At 44.1% G+C, this 17,914-nt stretch overlaps 1 protein-coding gene across 7 annotated transcripts in view; it reads left to right on the forward strand.

The window, feature by feature from the left end:
* The window catches only part of gatad2ab (GATA zinc finger domain containing 2Ab), a 47,814-nt gene that overhangs the window by 7,964 nt on the left and 21,936 nt on the right, over positions 1–17,914 (forward strand). The gene's annotated exons all lie outside the window — the stretch shown is intronic.

A 17,914-nucleotide genomic window follows, 5' to 3' on the forward strand; every position in this document is an offset into this window, starting at 1 on the left:
GTGCGGCGAGGCCAGTGGCCGTGGGAGTCGGGATTGTGTCCATCTCCCCCCCGTCAAAAGAGTTTCTCACAGGCGGGGGGGAGTGTGCCGGACGGAGGAACCGCAGCCCAAATGGACCTTTTCCCCCTCGGTGGTGTGAAACTTTACAGCGTGGAAAAGTTTAAAATTTCCGCTCAGTTTTTTCTCTCTCCTCCTTCCCGTGAAGCGAGGTTGAGGAGCCCGGCTGCGCGACTCGTCCCGCCGGGCTGCGAGAGGCGGACACCGGCTCGCTTTGGAAAAGTTGGGAGTTTCGTGGGACCCCGAGTCCCGTCCCGTTTGAGAGACACGTACAGAAATGCGTTGCAAAGAGCGCGGTTTTAAATCCCCGAAAGCGACCGAAGCCGGCTTTCCCGAGCGGCTCGGCTTGTTTTTGTGCGTTTGTTGTCGTTTTTGTGCGGAGGTGGGGGGTGGCGGGGGTGAGGCGCCGGTGGGCTTGCGGTGGCCGGGAAAGGGGGTTCGGCGGTGGCGTAATGGTGGACGGTGTTTGTGTGCCTTGGTTTGAGCCCCCAGTCGTGGCACTTAACCCGACTGGCAGCCAGTCTGCGTCTCCGTGTCAGAATAAAAGTCCCCGTAGTCTTCCTACTCAGTTCAGCGGGCGGCCTTTCTCTTCCTCCTCATCTTAAAGGTGTACACACACTCACTCTCAGACGCACACACGCACGCACACACGCCCAGAGACGTACGGACACAGGACAGCACGTTTCACAAGACTGGCTGCGTGTGTCAATAAGCAGGAGTGTCTCTGAAGTTTGCAGAAAGATTAGTGCAACGGCAAAGCATGCATTTCTTTTGAGCCTCATTTATTCTGCCCCCCCCCCCCCCCCAGGTTTGTGTTGCACGTCAATCAATCAGAGCAGCATTGTTTTTGTTGACGGGCAATTATTGTGTGCCACTTGTTAACCCAATAAAAACATGGTTACAATTTTACAGTATCCACTTCCTTCTGAAGGACTATTCAGTAGCCCAGATGCAATGTGTGCTTAATCTCTACATTGTATAAATACTTAATTCCTTTGGGTCCATTACAAACATCATTTTTGCAAAGCTTTAGGGTTTTCCGAACTCCTGTTTAGTATTCATGTATTTGTTTCAATAAGAAACTGGTTTATTTTACTTGGATTATTGCAGAAGGGGAACTTCATGGTTAATTAAGCGAAAACTAATGGAGCACAGCAGTGGGGGTAGACTTGGAAAAATGGGACGTAAGCAGGATAGTCCCGTTTTCAGCAAAATAGTCCAGTAGTCCCCAACACTGCATAGAAAAGCCATTTTCATTCTAGTTATTCTGCTTGACCTCAAATGACCCCATTGTTAAAAGTAGAACAAGTACTGCAGGGAATAGAAGCACACTGCCGTCTCACTGTTTTAGCAGATTTCAATCTGAAGACCCTCAGCAAAGATAAGACCTTGTTACACTATGCAAACTGGCCTCTTTATGTTAACCTGAGCTTTGTTTGAACGCCAGTGCTGTGTGGGTGCACACCATGCCTGTGTGGGTGCGTTTATCACAAGTCACATGGAAGTGATGGAATTTGGGTTTGTGACGTTTTTAAGCGCAGAACCCTGAGGTGTTGTCCTGTGTCCCATGGATGGGGAGGGTTCTGTATTGGGCTCGGTGATCTGTGCCCTCTGATTCACTGCTTTGTTGCTTCAGTCTCCCCTTTTGAGAACGTAAGTAGTGCAGAGAAAGTGAACTTGTCACTTACAGTTAAGTGGAGTATTCTGTGGACAGATGTTTTTTTTTTTTTTTTTGTAAATTGTTACAGGTTAGTTGTCCAATGAATATCTTATTTTGCTTATTTATTAATGACCTTTGAACCTAGGTTGCAAGCTCATTTATACATTTTATTTTTAACCCTTGACCCTTTATTTTTTAAATCTAAATATCATATTTTATTAATTGCTTTTTGAGGTTGCTTTTACTAATACAGCAGTCAGATGTCTTCATAATTGCAGACATTGGTGTATGCAACAGGACAGCCAGCATATGACTGCTATATTGTACAGTTATATTACATTATATTGAAATTTAAATGCTATGTCTTCCATCCAAGTCTTCCATCCCTGGACACTGGTTCTGTAAGCTTTTGGTTGGGGTTCCAACGGTTTAGGGTTCAGATTCTTTACTGCATTGTGTGTGTGTGTGTGTGTATATTTATATATTATACATTTCTATTCTGTCTCTCACTGTCTTGCTGTGGCTGTCTGGAAACCAAGACTGACCCAGATAAAATGTAAATTGAAGAGATTATCTCACTCAGGCTGTTTCAGACCACATCTACTGTAAGAGCCCTGTGTAATTTCTCAATTTCTTAAATAGTGCACTGCTTGTGGAGGGCTGATATGGATCTCCTAAAATAACTTTTTTCCTAACCATACCCCCCCATATTTTTTACATTTCCGTACTCTCAACCACCAACTACTCTTCAGCAGTTGGACACATTCAGTGTTTTATTTTAAGTGTCTGTGCATCCTATCGCAGGTGCGTAGCTGGGGAATAATTTGCATAATGATACGGAAGACTATGGGGGAGCCAAATTTTGCCATAAATGTGCACACTTCCCCTTTTTTGTTACAGCAGGCAAGCATATCCATGAATTGCTCTACTAATTTGAGGCAACATATTGGTTAATTATAGGCCTACATATATTGAAAGAGAACCCAGTTTTGTCTGAAGTTGGACAGCTTTTGCTTACGTTGCAATAGTTCCCAGCTTTGTATTGTGGAAGTGCAAGCATGACCGTGTACAAAATTGTACAGTAACACAAAACCTTTGGCCACTGTTTTGTGTCCGAGGCCTTTACTCTTGAAGTTAGCGGGACAAATGTCCTGTTCTTATTTTAGCTCATTTTACAGGTCCTGAAATATTCCCTGTGTAATTTCTCTGTTTGTTCCAGCTGAAATGAACAAATTATCATGTCTATATTAGACTTTGTTAAATAAATGTTATGAGCTCTTTAATGATCTTTCGATTCTGAATTGCCTATTGAAAAAAACAACTGGGCTAGAAGAGTGCTCCATATTTGGGACCCCTGCAGAATTTGTCAAATTTCGGAGCCCGGCAGGGAGTTAACGGCCCCTTCTATGGACAGTACAGTAGTGCTCCCCTGCAGAGGCCCCGAATGGCAGTTCAATGTGTGGACTGGGGCCTATACTATATTGGCATCGTTTTTACTTCGTATTACAGATGAGCTGAATAAACTGAAGCACCACGTTCCAGGCATAGGTATTCAATATTGGTTTTGGTCTGTGTAGTTTCAGATTCATTTATCAAATATGTCATCTTACAGTTGTCACTAAATATACACCGATTATTAACCTGTCCTGTAGACCTCAATGACAAATACAGTGGTTATTTATTTATGTATTATTGTTGTTGGCTACTTCAGTGAGGGAGCCTTGGTAATGCAAATGTGCATTTAGATATGTCTTAAGATACCACTTTAATCTTTGTGTTAGTAATCAAGTCAAGGAAAGTTTATATACTCTTAATTGTTGATTTCATGATGGACTACTACATTCAGAATTGTAAAACTCCCTTCTGTGCACTGTCCCTCCCCACCCCCCTTTATTCTTTTAATGGAAGAGGCCTGCCTTCATGGAGAAACCGTTTCCATTTTCTAGTGTTAACTTTTACGGTTCTGGAATGGACAAGCAATTGTTTCCCCTGAATAATGGAATGGAGTTCTTTGTGCCCTGAAATGTCACATGGTGTCTTTGCTAAGCAACCAAAGAGAGATTTCCTGGTCGAGGACCTGAAGGGTGCCTGCAAAGTGCCTGTCTGAAAGTCCGAGATACACCTACCATTAATCAAAGTCCGCCATGTGGGGAATAATGGGAGAGGCTCACCATGGCGGAACCCGGAGAAATGTGTCGAACAGCAGATTTGTATTTGAAGCCTACCCTGTATATAATTAAATCTTTGTGATTGGAGAATGCACAAGGTTCACAAAGGTCTTTGCATTTATTAGCAATTTACTTTGTAGTATATGCCTTTGGTGCTCACGGTTTGAACAGGGGCCCACCGCTCGCATTGCCTGCCTAACCTGTCATCCAAAAGTATGAAGTTGGAGGTGGTGCCAAAGTTGCTGGAATTTAAGGAGACTGCCAAGGAAAAAGGCTCAGCACAATGAGTTATGTACTTAATGCTGCAGTGTCCCTCAATAAATTAGTTTTACACTTAAAATATGATTTGCTGCCTTTTCCTGAAAAAGCCTAGCCTCATGTACACTCTAAATTGTAGCAATTGCTCTTCTTAATCTGATTTGATTTGTTTTTCGTTAAACTTTTCCAAATTTAGGAAAATAAAAGGCTTCTTCCATCTTATTTTTGAATTCTCCAAGATGAATGTATTTCGATATTTCTATTGTTCCATGAGAACGTGACAGACTAACGAATGACTTAGTGTTGACTTTATGGATATGAACTGTTGATCTGAAAAAGGGTAAATGTAATCCAAAGCCCGAAGCTGAGGTTACTGTCTCTAAATGGTGCAATTGAAACGACAATGCTGGTAAATGTCTTGTACTCTTCTGTCCAGATTGTTTTAATTGGCCATTTGGAATTCAAATCTTGCTTAAATGGTAGTGGACTACTACTTCAATATTTTAGGAACTAAAGTACTTTAACAGGTGCAGATGTTTTTGACTACGTTTTGCACCTTGCTTGTTTTTCTGCTCCATGTCACGTTTCTGGGAATAGTCTTGAGTTTGTCGGGTACTCTCTTCCCTCTCCGTCTGGGTGGATTTAGGCTTTATCCACTTCAAATTCTCTGGCCTACTTCTCTGTGATGCCTGTATGTTGATCAGATATGGTGTCTGGTTTTCCTGAAGGTTTATTTTGCATGTTTATTCAATGTACAGGTGATTTATAGTTTGTATTTGGGTACCAGGCGTCTCTGCTGTGAAACAGATGACATACTCCAGAGCCAGGCCTGTCTGTACTACCTCAAGGGTGAGGTTCCCTTGGCTTCTGTCAGTCTCCACCCACAGTGGCTGGAATGACCATTCAGTTCCACCTTCTCACAGTTCCTGTGTGTCATACAAATTCAAACAGTGGAAAAATTCTTACCACAAATCCTCAGAATGAATACCTTCTCATATGTGTCTTAACAATAAACATGTCTGTATTTGTGAACAGTGTCCCTTGGGCATTTCAATAGAACATGCTGTCTTGTGCCATTGGTGCTCATGGGAGAAGCAAGGGGTGGTTGCCTCGGTGTGGTTTGGGGGAATACTGTCCCCAAGAATCGTTCTGCTTCCCCCCCCCCTTGTAATTTTTTCCTTGTAAAAGGTAATTGGTAAATGGGGAGAAATAACCCAGGACCGCAGTGAGAAGGGCAATTAGAGTCCTGCCCCAGCCGGACCTGAAATGCAATTGCTGTGCACCCCTTGGCAAGAGTTCAGACGTGTCCCTTCAGATTTCATGTCAGGCTGCAGTGCCGCCTAGGGACCAGCGCCGCAGCACCCCCTTTTTAAAAATAAGTACAATCATTTCAAAAAGAAAAAACGGCACTCATAAACATAATGTGGCAAGACAGGCATGATTTTGCTGAATTCACTTGAACAGCCTATGGGTCACCGCCTTCGTTAAAACTTGCCGTGGAGTCACTACCAAGCCCAAGGTTACCAAAGAGACAGACATCGGTATATTTAGCAAATGAGGTGCTCTTCCTTCACGTGTGACCCTAGCAATATTATTTATTTATATATTTTTTTTTCTAAGTTTGGCTGCCATAGGTGCAGAATTTACTTCCTCTCCACCTCTTCCTTGGTGTTAATTCTCTCAGCAGTTCTTGCCAGATCATGTTCTGGTGAGGCTGATATCGAACTAATCGGTCTCCTGTTTTGATTGTACTGAAGAAGTCTACATACTCTCCTCCCTTTACTTCAAAGCTGTTTTAAAATGGGTTATTCTGATTTGCATATATGCTTGCAGCTTCGTTAAGTGTTTTTTACAATTTGATGTGTAGACCAATGTGGACTACTTTTATTTGTGTTCAAATGGCAAAGGAGGCCATGTCAGGTTTGTCTTGTAGATATATATAGACACGCGTATATAAATAGATATAGATATGAGAGAGAGAAAGAGATACCCAGTTTTATAGGTACAGGTGCAAGCTCTTGCATTAAGAGGTAGTTGCACGCACAGCAGGTTTCCACTTGCTTGTCCGCACACCTTTTTTGTTAAAAAATAAAACCTCTGACAAAGGTGTCATGTTATAACACCCAGCTGTTTGAATTGGTACAATTCTTGAGCTTCCTTTGGAAAGTTGTAAGTCGGGCCCATCTGCACTGGGGTTTAACGTTCTGCACAGACGTCACTGCTCTGCTCTGAGCCCAGCCGCAGTCACACCGATGCAGTGGCTCATGGGCAACATAGAAACCACTTTTACGGGCCTTTCACTTTCAGTATTGCTTTCAGTCAGAGCAGTCACACACAGCAAATCCTGTTTTATTGTAACTGTAAAATGTTATGGCATGGCTGAAGTGGAGCAATTTTTATTTTTATGTTATATTTAGTGGCAGGGCGGTTTTATGAAGCCCTGGCAGTTTATAAATAGAGCAGGTGGGTGCCGGGTTCAGCTTTTTCAGACCAGCAGGTTGGACTGGTTTTATGGAGAGAACTAAAATCCATATTGGGATCCCTTCATTGAATGCTTAGCCCAGAAATTGTCATTGTCTTTGTTGTTGGGAGTGTTCAGTGTACGAGCTCCTGGTATTTTTTGTGAAAAAGCTGCAAACGGTTATGAGTAATGCCACTAGTCAAGCCACTCACAACCTTTGTCGGCTGTGCTTCCGGATGTTTGTGGCACGAAGGACGTTGAGATAGCAAATGCAAAGGCAGCTTGACCTCTGTGTATCGCATTGACTTGCGAAGGGCTACCCCAGGTGATTAATGGTTGGAGATTGATGGATAAAATTGTACCCTTGCAGTAGCGAATCGCTTTTGAGATGTTAAGTGCCGCAGTGAGCAGGTTTTTAGCTGAGAGTTGGGGAACATAGTTTGTTAGTGTGAGCTGTGATCCCACTTATTCATTGACACTGCATAGTTTTTCCTCTGGTGACCCAATGTGTGTTTGTTTAATTTTATGGATTTCCGGTTTGCTTCTCAAAAGTTTGGAGCTTCGGGTACTTTGTAGGGAAATTTTATAAATTACATACAATACAGAGTGAATTAAATGCATGAATACAGAATCTGCTGTGTGTGTGGAGGCAGTCTGTAAATCATGTTGGAGGAGTCCACTACCTCTAGTTTAATCGCTTATTGTGTAAGTAGAAGTGTTTTAACAAAAGCTCTTTTTCTTGTATAAGATGCATGCTCTGTTTTCATTGCCCTGGACATGAAAATTCTTGTTCATAGCACTGTGGGGCAGTTTAAAATTAAAAATAAAACTTGCCACCTGGGCTTGACTTCCTACTTTCTCAGAGTTGACCAAATAACCAGACCCCAGCCCTGCCTGAAAGGCTGTGTACCCCTCCACCAGAAGCAAAGGGTGACCCTTTAGACTACGGATCCACCCTGGGTCCTGTCTGTCAGGCTGTTAGCTGCCTTGGGAGATGCCTGCTGGCTTGGTGCGGTAAACAGGAAGCTCAGGAGGTGACAGGCGGCCGCTGTGAGCCAGTTAGAGATTTCAGTTTGCCTGCCCAACCTGGGTGTCTTGACTTCCTGCCAGCAGAGGAAGGCTGAGTGGAGGATGGGCAGCCACGGGGCTTGATGGAGTGAGAGCAGAGAGAGGCAGAGTTCCTGTATTGCATTGTACTGAACTGTACTCTGCTCGGCTGTAGGTCACTGTACTGCACTGAGTTGGCCAGCCCATTTGAGCACACAGACCCATCATTGCTTCTGGGTGGAGCTACCAAACCGCCCAACACAATTTCAAACACTGCAGAATTCACATACAGGAACATGATGTAATCTGATCATGTCATCTCCTGAATCTTGATCAGTGTTTAGGATGGCAAATTCATTGCTGGGTTCTGTTTGAAATTCAGGTTTGCTCGAGGCTGAAGGGTGGACTTTCATTTAGTATGTTTATGCACCGTTTGGGACACGCAGGCATCGAATGTATTTGTGTTATGATACCGGTTTTGCACTAGTGTTTGAATTTAGGATGTAAATTGTGACGCACCTGGGCGTCAGACACAACCAAATTAGGCAACGCACGAGTGGTGGACTAAGGACTGAGCTGTAATGGTTTGGGGGTCAGTGTGGTTGATTGACAGTGGAGACACGGCCAAGTTTCCTTCCCTTCCTAGACAGTGCTCTCTACTGTCTGGTGTGCTGACATCACAGCACTGTGGAACTGCAAACACTGAGACAGCCGTGGGCTACACATCTAGGCTGGAGGCCCAGCCCAAGAGGAGAACCAAATGGTAGCCTGTGGCGCAATAGACCTCAGGATCTGGAGAGTGATGTCACCCAATGCGTAGGAGAATACCAGAGCGGCATCTCAGCGCTGTGTGGGAGGCGAGACTGTGAAGTCACAGCTGTCCACTGCAGGGAAACAACAGACTCTGCCAACGCCCTTGTTTAGGCCCGGGATTAGGCCTCCATCCAGGTGGGCTCCCGCTGTAACTCTGTGAAGTGAGATCTACAGCAGTGAGCAGATGCTGGGTTTGTCATGGACTCATCTGATTGGTTGAGGAGAGGCCCCCAATGGGAAGGTGCATTGTCTTCTCGCAGACCCATGCTGCTTTGGAATTCCCTTCCTTTTGTGTTGTTGTCATTCCTGGGATAGAAACGCTCCTGTCAGGCCTGCTTTAGGATTACTTCACAAATCCTGTTGGTAACTCTAATATCTGTTCCTGTTTCAAGTTCTTGTGTGTGTGTTTTCCCTGTGTTTTTTTTTTAGCATGGTTCGTGGCTTGGTATTGGTATTTTATGGTTTCTGGATTAATCTTTGGTTTTATTAAAATATATATCTGTGTTTTCCAAGGAAAGATCACTGCCAGTCTTCTGATATGGGTACATGGAAAATTGTCTATAGATGGTGGTATGATCTCTCAATCTAAAGACCAGCTGATTTTTTAGCGGGGGGTTTGTTTTGGTGTTGATATGTGCTGATCGAATGGTCAAGGCAGCTCCTCATCCCTTCACAAGAGCTGGGCCTTTGTGTAGAATCTCCACAGAAGATAAGCACATGGTTTAACGTGTGCCGTTGGCTGCTTTATGGAAGTGGGCTTGCAGTGTGGAGTAATGGCCTTAAATGAGCGGAAGGGGCAGGACACTAAGGGACACCTGTTTTATTTTCAATATGGTATGTAACTGGGGATCTGCTGTGTAAATGCGACGGGAGTGTCATTATGTGGGATAATGATTCGTGACACGCCCGGTAGCAGAGCGAGGGCAACGCTGTGAGTGATATGGAGACTAATTTCTAATGGGCTGTCTTCTGTGCGTCTCCGGAAGTCCTTTAAATTAAGCTTGGCCGGTTTTGGTGCTAGTCATTAATTTTTTATGAGCTCATTTAAAGGAGAAATAGTTTGTCATTAGAGAGAAACATCCCTCCCCCCTTACAACCCCCAATTAATTGAATGTGTTTAAAAATGTTAGATGTCCTCTCTGGCCTGGGTGGCCTTATATAATGGCTCCATCGCTGGAAACCTGATTATGTAAAAATGTATCTTCCTTCGGTGACAAATGGTTTAAGTTTATTTTTACACTTCTTTGCCTCTTACCAGTGTTGACAAGTCTGTTTCCCTGCATGAAGGCGCTCTTTGCAAACGCCAGATCTTTTTGACATTTCACAACCACTTCATTGGGAGCAGCAGCACTGAGACTCCAGTGCCGATCCGCCATTCATTTTTAAGTGGTGGTGTTTTTCTGGGATGGTCACATGCACTACAATGCGCCTGGGATCTACGCACTGTGATCTGGACTGTAAGCGATGCTGCTGCTCGTTAATGAAGAACTCCAGGCATCGCAGGTTGATATTTGGTACAAAGTTTGACATCATTAACCACAGACTTGAGTGTATTTAATTTCACCCTCTGAACTCCTTTACAAAATGCAGCTTTTCTGTATTTTTTTTTTGTCCTGTTCTGTGATTTAATCCAGTAAGCTGCCACTGGAAACATTTTAGGACCGATTTCACATTGTCAGCTGCAGTAATTACAGTAGCCTTTTTCAGTAATCCCTATGTTTAATTTAGTAAGTCGTACACAATACATTCAGCCTCTTGACCCTCTTTTTTTTTTTTTCTTGTATTTGGCATAAATCTGTTTTCTGATAGACGGGGAGAAGCTGCCTAAGATCTGCAACTCAATCAAAATGCTTAAACTGAAATCAAGCCATCAAACATGGCTGTTGGAACCAATTTGAATTCATCCCTGTTACACATCACAGTTCAGAACTGTTAGTAATGTGGGTGTTGTGCCACTTGCCCTCTACAAACTGAAGATTTGGATAATGAAGCAAAGAATAATGAACATTAAAAAATAAAAATGTTAGTGGTCGATTTTAATTCGGGATACAGATCAGCCTGGAGATAATATTTAGATTACATTCTTGTTTAGTTATTAATTCCTTTAATTAATTCCTTTATTACCTAAATGAAGTTAAGTGAAAAAACGGGGGTCTGCGCTAAAGTCAGGGTTCTGAGGGTTTGGACTTTGGTTAAGGTTAGGATTGCACTTCTACCCAGTTGAATCAGTTGGTGGTAGATTAGTGGGTCTAGCTCTTTGTACAATTCTATTTATCAGATTGACAGTTCATTGTCACACGCGTGCACGTGTGTTGTGTGTGCTTGTGTACCATCCTCTCTCTGTCCTGGTGCCGGTGTGCTTGCGACATGAAGTTCACCTCCTGCCTGGGCTTGTGCGCTTGTTGCTGCGTTGCTAAGGGGACCAGGTGGAAACTCTGGCACGCGCAGGGTTAAAGACTTCCATTTTGTTAGGTTACACCCCTCACGGACTGATCTCCGAGTGGCGTTAAGATGGCAGGACTTAACCCTTTGCGCGCTAGTGTGATCCTGCCAGGGTTCAGTGCAACTACAACCCCCCCCTCCCCTCCCCTGCAAGTCTCTCCTGTCTCCACTGTCTCTGGAGCGGCAGGCAGGGCAGGGAGAGGGAGAAGGGCGGCTGGGCTCTCGCTGTGTTCGGCCTGGTCTGAGCGCAGGCGGCTATCTGTCCCACTGCTCCCTGCACAGGCCAGAGCGCCGCGTTCACCCTGGCTGTCTGTGGAGGCTCTGACAGGTTGTTTACGTTGGTGTGGATACTGGAGTCCCTGCCAGCTGGAGCAGGATTAGGCCATGTTTTGTCTCTTGCTACAGTTGCAGTAAAGATTTAAAAAAAAAAAAAAAAAAAAAGAGGTTGGGTTGGTGGGGGGAGGATACTGGTTACTCTGTGACAGTGAAGACTGTTCTGCATAGTTGACAAAGCTGACAGGATTATAATGTTTGCATTTATATATTTGGTATAATCCTCACCCATTTCCCCATTTATTTATTTTTAACCTGCTCTACATTTAACCTCGTCTTTAATAAATATGCAGTGTTTCAGTGTTTTTAGTTTATCAAAGCCTGTCCCTACTTGAGCGAACGAACATCTGATTTCCAGTCTGTTTTCCGAACGTTACATTTTTTTTTCGCCTTTGTAAAATCCTCAACCTGGAGTGGGGGGTAGTTAGGGATTGTACAGTCAGATAATGACCTCTGCCAACCCCCCTCTTCACCACGTAAATCTGGATTCACTTTTTTATCACCATCTCCATCACCCGTATCGATCCACTGCTGCATGTCACATTTTCGTTTGTTCTCTTGGATCCATTAATTTCTTATTCTACTTGTTATTCTAAGCATACATCTGTCCTGGCTGCTGTGTGTCATCCGCAGTGTCGGTAACGTTTTTCCATTTAGTGACCGTGTTTAGAGTGGATCGATAGTGACCATGTTTCACAGCCATAAGTGAGCACTGGTTGTATGCATTGATCAAATACCTTTCTCTTCAGGCAAATGGTTAGATTTACATTCAACGGCATGCTGTTTCTTCCAAATGCACTCCATCCCATTCTCACTCTGGAATTTGTCCCCGGATCTGCTTCTTCACTGATTTGTACTGCAAGATAGACATAACTTTGGACTTTTTCGAGCATCTGTTCATCTACTTCATTTTTCTTAGAGTTAAGGAAGCTTTAAAACCAGACTTTGGTTTTACTCAGATACATTTTAAGTCCAGTTTTCTTTCTGGCATCTGAGATTTCATTAAATATTTTTATTTTGAACAGACAGATGTTTGCATTTGAATCCAAACACCCTTAAACCTACCTTCACTTTGTCTTTGAAAGTTAGGTAAGGGGGGGGGGGGGGGGGGGAATACCCTGAAAGAAACTTTGCTCTGGTTAGTCATTGGTGCAGCACTCATGGGGGACAGGGTCCTTGAGAGGGTTTTCATGACCTAAGGGGCGTTGTAGCCATTGCTCCACATTACTCTGGAATATGGTGTTTGACTGCTCTGTGTGATTTTTTCACCATGTTCATTTAACACATGGCTTCTCTTCATCCTGAGCAATTTATAGACTTAACCAGTGCCCCAGGTGGTGAATTTTTCGTAATCCTAGGAATTATTTGCCCTGTGGGCAGTTTAATGTATCGTGTCATCTTGTTTTATCTTTTCAAAAAGCTTCACAGATAAGTTGACTGTTCACATTCGCTGTGGTTCAGGACATGCAAGATTTCCATGTTAGAAAAGTGAACTCTGAAACCACTATGGATTAATAATCTGAGGTTTGCAGCTTTTTGTTCCTCCAACAGAAGCAACTGAGAATGGCCTGGGGTCCCCTGAGGTCACTGCAGGACCCTCCTCCAGTGCTACTTTTCCCACAGTTTTATAATAAACGTCCAGCCCATCTAAAATTGTTCTACTCTAATCTGGATTAAATGGTCTTCCTTTGCCCAACCCCCATCCGTTGAGTTGGCCTGCAGTGGGGTTTGCTGGCACAAAATGGCTTCCCAATCCCCCTTCCCCCCCAGAAGAAGCTGCACCCTATAGTAATAATTAAAGGTGTTGATTGGTGAAGAGGTCCTTGACTGTGGAGAATGTTTTTGCTTTTAGTCTTGGCTCATCTACTCTGGAAGATACCTTCACTTTATCCATACTTTGCCTCCTCTTCCAGTGTCCCAGGAAACATTGTGCTCTTTGAGACATCCGTTTGGTTGTTTCCTTTAACTGTCACTTTACAAACCACACTCCTCAGCCGGCACGTATTTTGTGACCACTAGGAGGTTCAAACCACAGTTTTGTCGTTGTTCTAAACTTTTCCACAGTTGTCCTCCGCAAAGTGCGACGTCGTCCCATGAAGTCACGTTAGCGGCCGCACGTTCGGCTGGACTACGATCCTCAAAACTGGACTGTGCTTCTTGCTGGAATGGGTTTTGTCATGCGTTTCTTTTTTAATTATTTTAAGACAGTCCTGATTAGGACAGAGAGACGCATTTCTGTGCAGAAGCCACAGTAAGCTTGGCTAATCGTCTAACTAAACCATGTCGCGGCTAGAAAGGAATTTTACATTGACTAGTGTTTGCGTTGGACTCTTCTGAAGGACCCTGGGAGAACTTGTTTATAGCCCTGAAGGGTGTGTGTCTTTCCTTATTGCCACACACACACACACACACACGTCTGATTGTGCTGCATAGTTCAGGTATAGATGTTTACGGTTAGCAATGAATTTTCCTTCCGGGTCCCACAGATTGTATATACTCGAGCAAAAGCACCTGCCCGTCGCTTCTGACTTGAGCATCGTTGAATCGTTCCAGTTTAGAAGTATTTATTTTTGTACCCAACTTTGTAGGAGTCATTCTTTTTAAGATTCGGAGGATGGGAACGTTTCGATCGGCTGCAGCTCAAACTTTCCATTTGCTTGTTCTATTTATGTCAAACCTGTTGCCGAAAATCCTTGTTAGCACTGTGAAACATTTGTGAAGTTTTGTACTTGCTCTGTTTGTCCCTCTGAGGTGTCAATGGCACGTTCTATATTGGTGTGTCAGCAGTGTGCATCTCATCTCTGGCAGCTCAGCTACATATGTCATAAAACTAAAGCTGAAACTCTGTTTGTCCATCACTACTTTGATGTGCAAGGTGCAACCTTGTTTTCTAACATGGGGGTGGGCTCATTTTGAATGCAAACTTATCTCTGTAATGTACAGCAGAGTGCAAGTTGAGTGTAAATGGATAATTGCATCACTGCTGAGAGCTGCAGGCCGACACTTTTTCCTGCCTAGAGAGGGCAGCTGAAAGGGGAGCACGGGGACTCTCGAGGGAGGCTGTGTTTTTGATGGGCTTCTGTACTTGTTGTTCCAGAAGTGCCTCCCTCCCCTCGGTGCTACTGAATGGGCAGGGCTCATTTCCATGGTAGTTTCTTACAATTAAAAAAAACACGCATAATCGCGGATCCTCTTCCACTGTAACCCTGGCTGGGATGTCTTCTGCCCCACAGGGCTAATTTGCAGCTTCTCTCTGGGGGATTGAGCAGAGTCTCCAATGACGTTTCCCTGGGGAGCTCAAACTGCTACTGCATGCATTTAGGTTTTTGTAGTATTTAAATACATCTATATAAAATGGTGGTGAATGACAATTGAATGGGGTGCATGTATAGCCCCCTGTCTGCTGTTTGATGTGCAGAAATCCCCATCATTCTGCTAATGTTCTAGTGTGATCCGTCCTGCTTTCCCATCATGTGAACTGATCCGCTTCCTGTAAATGGCTTTGTAATAAGTGAAGCCCGTTTAGGTGTAATGACGCTACCAGAGAGCAAGGTGAGGCAGTGAAGCACATTTTAGCCCAAGCTGAAGTTCCTATGCAGCCGCCGAGCCTCTTCTGTCTATAGACAATGCTCGGCCATTTTCAGTGATCTTGGCTCATCTGGTTTCGCAAGCTTGAGTCCTCTCCCTCGGATCCTATGTGAACCAGCTTAAACCGGTTTCGTGTTCAGTAACCGAACCACTGCAGGCCTGCTTCCCTCTGTCGCGATGCACGTTATATATATCGGGACCAGCCTGGGTGTGTGATTTAGGAGTGGTCACTCTTCCAGTAGCGTATGAACCTTGAGATTCATTTGTTTAAAATCTCTCGGTCCAAAAGGGCTCTTGCAGGCAGGTCCTCCCCATAGGTTTGAAGGGAGCAGAAAGTTTGGGTAAGGTAGGGCTTTCTTTGGCCTAGCTGTGTTGTTCTCCAGGCGCTATAGAAATGCAATGTAAAACAGATCATTTACAGCACAGGACTGGAACACAAACAAATTTGATTTAGTTTTTGGACGCTGTGTTGGAGTCTTAGCGTTTTACTGCTCTGGGACACCCCAGTGTGGTTTGGAAGTCAGCTGTTATCTTGATGTGGCTAATAGGAACTGGATTAGCCAGCGCCGTCTGATTTAATGAAGGACAGATTTGTGATTTGACAGTGCCAGGTCACTGCAGGAAAACGAGTTGTGTGCAGAGCTGTACGCGTCTTTATTTTTTATGTAGAACCATAATGAGCACAGGAAATGGGCCTACCTTTTTTTGCTTTTGCCATGGGTTTCCCCAGGTTGAGAAACCACTCTTGACACACCCCCCACCCTCCCTTTAAAAAAAATCTGAGACTTTTGACTGATTGCACGAACCTGGACTAGCCTACCTTCATGAACAGTGCGTAGTCCAAGATGAGGGCTAGTCTTGAGTGTCTGAAACCAGCCCTTTGTAGAGTGAAGATGTCTAAGTAGGTTAACCTTTATTTCTGTCCCCTCCTTCTCACTGCATGGCCCTTCTGTCCTTTGTTCGTCACCTTTTACCATGAGTACATCACTGCTTCCTGAAGCACCCTTAAAAACTGTGCTTTGTATAGATCAGCTGTTGCTGTTTTTTTTTTATTTATTTTTTATGGGACTTTCAGTAGCAGGACCTTGAGATTATTTGCAGCTTCTGGTGTAAACAGGTTATTGATTATGCATTTGGTTAGGTAATGGGGTCTATTCAGACAAAAGCAATCAAGAAACGATGGCAGCGACTGCATTAGAACAGATGTAATGTTCCAGCTCTTGCCTCACGTTTCTAGATTGCACCATTTTTTACAGTTTGAGAAAATAATAGTCGAACATGGGATTGGTATCGTTGTTGTTCAATTTATGCTCTTACTTGTTTTGGGGCATCTTGCAACCTACTGCACAAAGTTAGTTGAAATGGGAAAATGGGGAAAGGTTACATAAGGCAGCCTTATCTGTGCTGAGCATCTCGTCTGTTGAGAAACATTTCGGTGTTCAGCCGCACAGTTGCACTTGCTCAGACCCATACACTGGCTTCTCTCCCCCTGAGGACATTCTTCACAATCTTTCATGCAAATATTTCTAATGTCCTCCAAGCTCCTCTGTCAGTTAAATAGTAAAGCCCTTCAGATGAGCCCAGGGCACTCCACCCTGTCGCATATTTGCATGTAGATGTACATGTGTAAACTACAGTACATTTTAGTACAGACAAAGACACTGATCTCCTAATAAATGGGTCCATTCATACATGTATATTTAATGTGTACAACACACACACACACTGAAGCTTATATCCTTCTATTCCCTTTGTTCCTGGGTTGCTTAGCAGCACCGCATGCAGAACTGTGAATGTTGCATCTTTGTGATGCCATCCATCTAGTCCAAGCGGCAGCAGCACCGGCAATCCTCTAGGGTCTAGTCAAAGCAATCTTAATTGTTAATATATTATATATTTATAAATGAGAGCAACTCGTATGATAATTCTATAGAGACCATGATTTAGAAACTTTGTTGTGCCCATGAGTATTATTAATGCAAAAAGAATTTTGTCAGTTTTTTTTTTTTTTTTTTAAGTGGTAATCACACATTTTCAGGCATCCAAATCAAGGACAAAGTTCTCGTGTATGTGTGTTTGTGTGTGTGTGAGTCAGTGTGTGTTAGAGAGTGTGAGTGGAAACCGTTTGCTCATTGTGGATGACTGTGGACCGGGCAACCTGAGCGAATGACCTCCCGTCAGTTTGCGATGCGCATTAGTTCATTTACGCCAAGTGTCACTCACAGTGACAGTGGCCGGCCCTGCAGCTATCCGGCTCCTGTTGCACTGCATGCAGGGAACACATTAACCCTTCACAGCCCTCCCTGGCCCAACTGCTCCACTGCAGCTCTGCCCATGATGTGCCGCACGGAGTTACTCTCTAGATAATCCACTCGGGTTGGTCTCCCTCGTGATATTAACACTGATATTGATAACTCTCATTAATCGCGTACTTTTTGTGCTAACCTGCTTTGGAAGCGGATCTGTTCTGTTGGCCCTGCAGGGTGATTGAGATCACATCATTGGAGTAGGGTTTGTTTATTTATCAGTGTGGAAAAAGCTTGCACTTCAGTATTCCCCAGTTTATTTCCCTGGTGTCAGTAGGTGTGACCCTCGACTTGTTGCTGACTCTACCTGCCTTGACGTCAGCAGGAGCTCCTGAGGAAGTGTGGTTTTATTAATTTTTTGTATTTTGAAAATACACAATCTTGAAATTACAGCTGTATTTTCTTTTAAACCATAAGTCATCTGCTTAATCTCCCGATGACTGTGACTGATTTGCCCTGCTTTGGTCGGATAACTCATGAGTCTTTGTGTGCCTCACAACAGCAGCCCAGACTTTATATGCCATTTAAAGAGGAGACTTTTGAAATTAGTGGCTTTTTTTCTTTGAAACCCTGTCAACACTGTTGGCACTCATAGAAACATGGCTAGCTGGGTCTCGGGCCTCGTGTTGATTACAGACGCTGCATGCTGAGGTAGGGAGGCATGTAGGAGTGTCTGAAAAGCCTTAGCCCCAGGGAGACAGGCTGCTGGCCCTCCCTTCAGCACCCCTGAGGAGGCAGGGAGGTGCTGTCTGTGGGGGGGAGGGGCAGAGAGAGGGGCGGG

This window comes from Amia ocellicauda, chromosome 22 (assembly GCF_036373705.1).
Source record: "Amia ocellicauda isolate fAmiCal2 chromosome 22, fAmiCal2.hap1, whole genome shotgun sequence".
Classification (NCBI taxonomy): Eukaryota; Metazoa; Chordata; class Actinopteri; order Amiiformes; family Amiidae; genus Amia; species Amia ocellicauda.